Genomic DNA, 7,892 nt, shown 5'->3' on the forward strand with positions numbered 1-7,892 from the left:
GCAAGACTGAGGAGGAGGTAATGGATTTTCTCTTGGTCGAGACGCAGCAGCTGCTCTTCGGCTTCACCTCTCTCGCATCCACTTTAAAAACATTCAGAGTCCCCATCTCAACGGAGAAGGTTGAAAAGCTGCGCCGCATATCCACTGCGCTTGTGGGCATCTCGGAGCTTATAAAGAGCCACAAATCTGCTGCTCAAAAGGACGATGAAGATTGTTTGGACCGTGCCGGCTGGGAGGCTACTTGGGGCAGCCGGACCGGAAGAAACGGTGGATTTGATGACATAAGTAAGCAAAAATAAATTGTTTTCTACTCTCTTTTTGTTGGGCCTCGGTTAATAAATGCAACTCTGTTTTTGTATATCACTGTAAAAAATTTGTTCTTTTATACGCATAGATTTGTATTTGCTAAATTTAGTAGCATAATTTCTAACAGTCCGCAATCATTTTACTTTGTGCTGCAGCAACATTGAGTTCTATGCACTTCACGGCCTCCACGCCCGAAAACTTCCGGTTCGCTTCCGTAGCTGGCCCTGCCTTGCTAGTATACTCGATCAAACTGGTTGATCTCAATCCTAATCTGAGCTGGCCTCTTGATGTCTACGGCGTGGTCGCCGCACGGGACGATCTTGACCACAACCGCAACATTCTCTTCTGCCGGTCAGGGGACAACTGCCAAAGGATTAAGCAAGAGGTATGTATAATGTCTCCCTTCTCGTCTAATTTTTGACTAGTCTGTTTGTACCAAGTACATAGCAGCAAAGATTACTAGGATCTGTTTGGGAACTCTTCCCTTCATATTTTGGCCAAATTATGGCCATGTGCTTTCTCTGTTAGGCTATGATATGTTTGGGAACTCTTTCCTTCATATTATTGCCAGATTATGGCCATGTGATGTCTCTGCTAGGCTATGTCTAGTTAAACTGAACTGCATTTTAGTTGTTATTTTGCTTGACAATGACGAAAATTATGCGTGCAGGACCCCTTTTTGCATTTGACTGGCCCATCTCGTGCAATTGTGGCCGACGAGCCTGTTTTCTTTCAAATTGAATTAAAATTGAAATATGGAGCACAGTTCAAAGATACAACATTGTTCACTGCCTACCAAAGGTACCGCCCCGTGAAGCAGTATGACACCATGCATATCAATAGCTGCTGTTGTACAGCAGAGATAAGTCTCGAGCGACTTGCTCCATCAATCCAGGCCACAATTGTTGGTGTTCGTGTGGTTAAAGGGGAGCCTTTTAACTATGGCTGCAAAGTTTCTTGCTTGTTTTCTCCTCTTGACGTAATGGAGGGATGCACCGAGGAAGTTGTCTTGCTTGACTGCAGTGGTGAAAGGATGCATGCTGGATTAGATGGGTATCTTCCTTTGACAAGAAATGTGATGTCAGTGGGATTGCAGGGCACACTCCGAGTCGTCATAGGAGCATATTCAAAGTCCAAATCCAGTATCTCTCGAATAAATTACGTTCACTTTCCTGTCCAGCAGTGTCAAACAACTATGCTTAAGTGTTATGTTGGCCGCTCCGAAGTGGAGATAGTTGTCGCTTGGTCTCGTCTTGTCATGGACAATCATGATCTTGTACTCGACGGCTATTGAAGGTGTGTGGAGTGGCCGTGACTTAGTCTTTTACCTCGGTTTGTGAGCTTAGCTTAGTCTTTTACCATGTGTGAAATTGACCACATTCACAATCAAACTCTTCCGCATTTCCAAGCATGTTTACCTTGTATGATACCTTCCAGCGACTACTGACGCGATATACAAAATTTGTGGCTTCTTACAGCATTGGAGGCAGCATCGACAGGATCATCGCCGAGCTCCGCTACACCGCCCTGTCCGGAGCCTGACTAGCGCTATTGTTTTATGTAGGGGTTTGTTGTGCTGTGCCCCCAGCAAGACATATTTATTTTTACTTGTCGCACTTGCCTCTTGAACTTTGGATCCTGTTCTGTTGTCGGTGCACTTTCGATCCTGAACTTTAGATGTTGTTGTGTTGTCGGTGCACCTTGGATCTTGAACTTTGGATGCTGAACTTTAGATGCTGTTCTGTTGTCGGTACTTTGGATCTTGAACTTTGGATGTTGTTGTGTTGTCGGTTCGGTTGCTTTATACTCTTGAACTCTGAATGTTGTTCTGTTGTCGACGCTCAGCCCCATTATGTATTGAACGTACCTTTTGTGCTTGTCAACCTCCTCCATTTTGATGGGTGCCACACTCATATAATATGTGCCCAAATTATTCAAACATAGCCATGTATTTCTGCATGTTGTTCAATATTAATGGCCAGGCTTGCTGTCATTAACTACCAGTGAGCTACCTCATACTTTTCCTCTGATTTCTCTGTCAAACTGAAACTAGCTCAAGTAGAGTAGGCCTCCCCCGAAGAGCAAAACTAGTCTGCAAGCAACAGGGTGAAGGAACTCGGCTACTAAATGCGTTGCGTCCCGTCTGGATGAACGCGGACCCCGGCCGGCCGGCGCATGAAGAGGAAGTGCGGCATGGCGGCGACGTGAACCGATACCATCACGTCCAACCTGTTGAGAACACGATCTGCTCCGGTAGGGGACACGATCTCCACCCGCAGCTTGTCGTCCACCAGGCACCAGCTCAGCTCGGTGACGCTGCTGCCCTGCCAGGGTGCTGCAGTTTCTTCGCTTCCACTGCCGGCGGCGCCGCCCACTGATCAACTTGGCCATCGAGTATCTGAAATCAACCAATTGTCTGTGTCGTGTCGCGTCGATGGCGAGCTAGTCTCGTCTCGTCGTGGATTCGATGTGCAGGCCGACAACGGGCAGCTAGTGTCGTTGGCCAAGTTGATCAGTGGGCACGTGTCATGGATGTGGGCATGTGGCCGTAATTGATCATCCACCAATCGTACGTACTCAAGCCTCACCAAGACCACCTTCCCTTCTTGCTGTAACGCCGAGTGGTGATTTAGAGTTAATTCCATTTTTTATTTATTTTTTGACAGGCGAAATTCATCCATAGTACCCCATTTGAGCTGACAAACGGCAGGCAGGCAGGCATGCAGACGGATCTCCAACCAAGTTGAATCTTGAACGGAGCACCTCAATGCAGTGTTAAGCTGAACCTGAACATGTGTTGGGGATGCTCAAGGGAAAACGCCTCCTCGTTGCGGAAAATGCAAATGGAGGCCGAGCATCAGGCAGGCCGGAATCCTGACCGCCCGTCCGCGCTTGGGATCCGAGCTGGCCCTGTATTCACGCATGCTCCCCCTCCCCCCTAGAGCCTTTCCAGCGCGTGTATTCTGGGCTAGTATTCGTGGCAAAATTTCGTGTTTTGACCCTTCTCGTTATCAATTCAGGATCTGACCCCGGTTGGAAACAATTTTGGGATTTGACCCTTTTTCTTACCGCCAGGGGTGCTGGCGGTAGGGTTAGACATCCTACCGCCAGGATCCCTAGCGGTAGGGTACTAATCAATGCTTGTAGTTTTTTTTGTTGTCCACATGTTCTAAGATTTTGCACTAGGTGTCCTTCTTATGTGTAGATCAAAGCAATCATGTTCTAACTAGTATGGTTTCTTTCTTCTTCTTTTCCTGCAGGCTAAAAATGGTTATAATCGGAGGAGATGCGGACGACAATGAAGAAGATGTATTTTTTTCTCATTCCTTTTTTCTGTGTCTCCAAGTTTTTCCAGCTTACGCATTGAATGCTTATATGCTTTTTTTATGATTTGTTGTTTTTTGATTTGCTTAATTAGGGTTCAGGAAATCACCCCCTACGCCGGAACAAGAAGCATCCTGCTAAACATCAACCACAGTCTGCACTTAGTAACCATCAGGGAGAGGAAGTCGAGGTAAGTGTCATGCTAAAGACATAACCACCATTTTCTGGTTTTGGGTCATATAATTATTATTATTTTGTTTTTTCCCATGCCCATTTGTTTTTTTATTTGTTAGGGTGCTGATCAGTTTCGGGTTGTAAAGCGGGCTAGACGTGCAACAGTTGCAGGGGGTGCTAAATCATATACTAAGGTAAAATATATCCTGGGATACGAGTGTTTCTCACTTAGATGCAGATGAAATTATGCATCTCTTGGCACCACCAACAGTTGTAGTTGCACAATAACCATCTTGTTGTTGACATCATTGGTCATCTTTGTCTAAATATAGTTTTTTTTTCAGAAGAAGCTGACATGAGTTGGCATGCTCTGCTTTTCATAGTTGTAGATTTTTTTTTTGTTTTATTAGTTGGTGTGCTCCATGTTTTACATGTGTTTTTTACGACCATGTGTGGAGGCAGGAGTTGCTGGAGGAACTGCCTCATCATCTGCAGCAGATGCTTAGGTATTTTGGTATATATTTTTGGGTTTATTAGCTATTTAACTGGTTTCTTGCAAAAAAATAAATTTATGTTTGCTGCTTCTTTCTTGCAATATCATGCTTATAGTTGCACATTCCATAGCTGTAGTTGTGGGGTCAAGTATATTCTTAGTTTTTTTGTTGGTTGCACAGTGGTAGTCTGTAGTTGCCATTATGAGTTGTCATAGTTGCACAAGAACATGATATTAGTTGGCATCATGAGTTTTCATAGTTGCACAAGAAGATTATATTAGTTGGCATCATGAGTTTTCATAGTTGCACAAGAACATCATATTAGTCTGCTATACTGATCCAAGTGATCATTCCTAGTTTTTTAGTCCAGTTTTATGTTTTTCTGTTTAATGTTTTTTTGTCATGAACAGGGCAGCGGTGAAGGAGTTGAGGTGGGTGTAGGGGAAGATGTGGACCGACCATCACAAGCGGGCAAGATAAGGGCATCACCAGGGCGGTTTGCGAAGTTCAACAACTCGCTATCCCCATTGCAGAAGTCTGAGTTAGTTTCAAGGTTGTTTGGGGGCCTCTCGAACATATCAAAAACACTTCCAGCGGACCTCACACAATTCCTACACTAGTGCAGAACCGGGCATTTGCACCGGTTCGTAAGGCCCTATAGTGCCGGTTACATAACCGGCACTAATTTGTGGTCACTAAAGGCCCCCCCCCTTAGTACCGGTTCAGCACGAACCGGTGCTAAAGGGCAACCACGTGGCACGAGCCAGCTCCGGGGGCCTGGAGCCCTTTAGTACCGGTTGGTAAGACCAACCGGTACTATAAGGTTTGGGGGGTTTTTAGTTTTATGATTTCTTTTTCATTTAATTTTGTGTTTCCATTTTAATTCTTTTTTGTTTGCTGGTATTTTACGATACTACACATTGTACACGTTATATATATATATATAGATAGATAGAATTTCTAGTAGAACCAATCATGCATATATATATCACATCAATGTCTCACAAACCACCATATTAATTAATTCACACATACAGCTATATACAATTTCTCCTACATATGAATGTTGCCTTCGGAGCCAGTGGCATTAGCCTAATTGGTGCATTCGGAGCACGATGACAATTGAAAGTGGTTTTCATGGGGGCGGTAGCGGGTAATAGAATTCTCCATTCGGATTTATGACCTGGTCGAGCAAAAATCCCGCTATTTCCTCTTGAAGTGCTTCTACGCGCTCCCTTTCTATGAGCTTCTCCCGCACCTCTTTGAACTGTTAAGAAGGAGATCAATATGCATGTGTATTAGTTGTGTGACTAGATATCGATAATGGTGTAAAAATTGTGAATAGTGTTCTGATAAGCGTACCCATTGCTGTCTTTGAGATCTGCTCCTTTCGGACGCCATCATGCGAATGTTCTCGCAAACGCAGAATGCACATAGATCAGTCCCCTGCGCCTGCTTCAGGGCCTTTACGAGAAAGGAATTTGATCAGATAAAAATTAATCAAGCATGATAATTAAAGAGATGGCAGCTAGCTAGCTAGCTAGTACTACTTAATTACTTACCTTGGGTTGAAACCATTGAAGCTTTTGTTTCCATTCACCTTCCGTGACGCTGATGAATCTTGCCCAAGCCCTGCCCGCCGACAAAGAAAATGAATAAAGGGGTTATTAAATAGTTCATATCATGAAATGACGAACTAAATAGGCCGAGATATATAGTTAATGATGATTGAAATTACCTGTTGACTATCTTATACAAGATGTTATAGTCAGTTTTTTCTGAGATTAGTGAGTCCAGTACTTCAACTGTTCCGGCGTCAACTTTAATGATACACAAGACCCAGTGAAATCTGCATGCACACACGTTTACATGTCTTAATTAAGCGGGCATATGTAAGCAAAAACATGTAGCTAGCTAGTAGGCAAAAACAGAGAATTTGTAGTACAAGATAGTGTGACTCACTGGAAGTTGTAAGGAAGTAGTATATCTTCATTGTATTTGAGGCGCTTCAAGAACTCTAGCATGCTGTCCTCTACTTCCTTTGCATGACGTTGATTTATCTTCCATGTGTATTCATTAACGGTGTTTGGGTCAATGAACCCAATGCCAAAGCGTCCACCTTTTCTCATTTCATATATCTTCATCCTGCATAATACCACAGAAAAGAATATAGTGAGGATAATTACAGGTAATGATTGATCTCAAAAGGATCACTACAGCTAGCTTGAGACTTAAATTATAGAAAGAAATCAGTTACAGACAATAGCAACTGACGATAGATTTGTCGAGTGCGTCTTGATTGTATAACTGAAACAGTTCTGAATACTCAACGGACCCAGCTTTCTCATGGTAGTAATGGTCCTGCTTGACATTCACCATGAGGGACAATCGATCTGAAATCTTGGTAATGTTCATGTACCATTGATGCAATTCATACATTTTCGTTGGGAGGTTCTTGACCTTGTCTGGCGCGACCAAAGGTTGGCCCCGGACATATTTCCGTTTTACTTCATCCTCTCTAAGCAAAGGCATGGGCTCGATCTCGAGGAGTTGTCCAACAGTGATGTTGAGAACTTCAGCCTGCATTATATGCTCCTCCGTTATTACCACATTGCCCACCTCGGGAACATGCACTGTTTGCCCACAATAATATTGGGCGCGCGTACTGTCACCTGTTGTTGGCACAACAAGCGAGGGGATCGATTGCGCCGCCTGTTCTCCCAGCTGGGGAATGGTTTTCCCGCATTTTTTGGCAGCTGCTTCTTGTTTGCTCGATCCCGATGTAGACGTGCTCGCCTCCCTTTGTAGACGTGCTCGATTTAACTTCCTGATGTGGCGCTCATAGTCTGTGTCAACAGGCTTGGGAGCTGGTGGTTGAGCCATACGAATGAAGTGGTCAATCGTTTCCTCAGGCACTTTCTCCCTTGGCGGCGGTGGCGGTTTCGGTGCAAAATGGGCTTCCACCTCGGCCTTCGATATGGCTGTGATTTCCTCCTCGGACCTGTCATAAGACCTCTGCGGAAGAGGCTTGACGCTTGGACCATATTTATATCGCTTGCCTCCGCCTGTACTTCCTGTACTACCTCGACTCGTACCGCTACGCACCATAGCTGCGGGGTGTCTCTTCTGCGATTGCTGAGGCGGCGGAGACGGCTGACGGGACTGAGTTGGACGAGGAGGAGTGGCCTGAGGTTGTGCCGGACTTGGAGGAGGAGTGGACGTCTGACGCTGTGGCGGACTTGGAGGAGGAGGATTGTCCTAACACTTTGCCGTACTTGGAGGAGGAGTGGCCTGACACTTTGCCGGACTTGGTGGACTTGCAGGAGCGGGAGTCTGCTGACTCGGTGGCGGACTTCGACGAGGACTCGGCTGACGCGGTGTCGGTGGCCTTGGAAAGATGATGCAATCCTTTTTCCATAGGATGATACGTTGTTTGGCCTCTCCGAGAAAGTGCTCGCCGTCACCTCCAGCAATGTCAAGCTGTAGCCCCGAATATGGTGGGTCCACCACCTCATCAACCAAGACACGAGCATAGCCCGCTGGAATCGTGTTGCAATGGAAGGTTGCCTCGGGGGAATTTGTGAAAGCACAGCC

This window comes from Triticum aestivum, chromosome 2B, assembly GCF_018294505.1.
Source record: "Triticum aestivum cultivar Chinese Spring chromosome 2B, IWGSC CS RefSeq v2.1, whole genome shotgun sequence".
Classification (NCBI taxonomy): Eukaryota; Viridiplantae; Streptophyta; class Magnoliopsida; order Poales; family Poaceae; genus Triticum; species Triticum aestivum.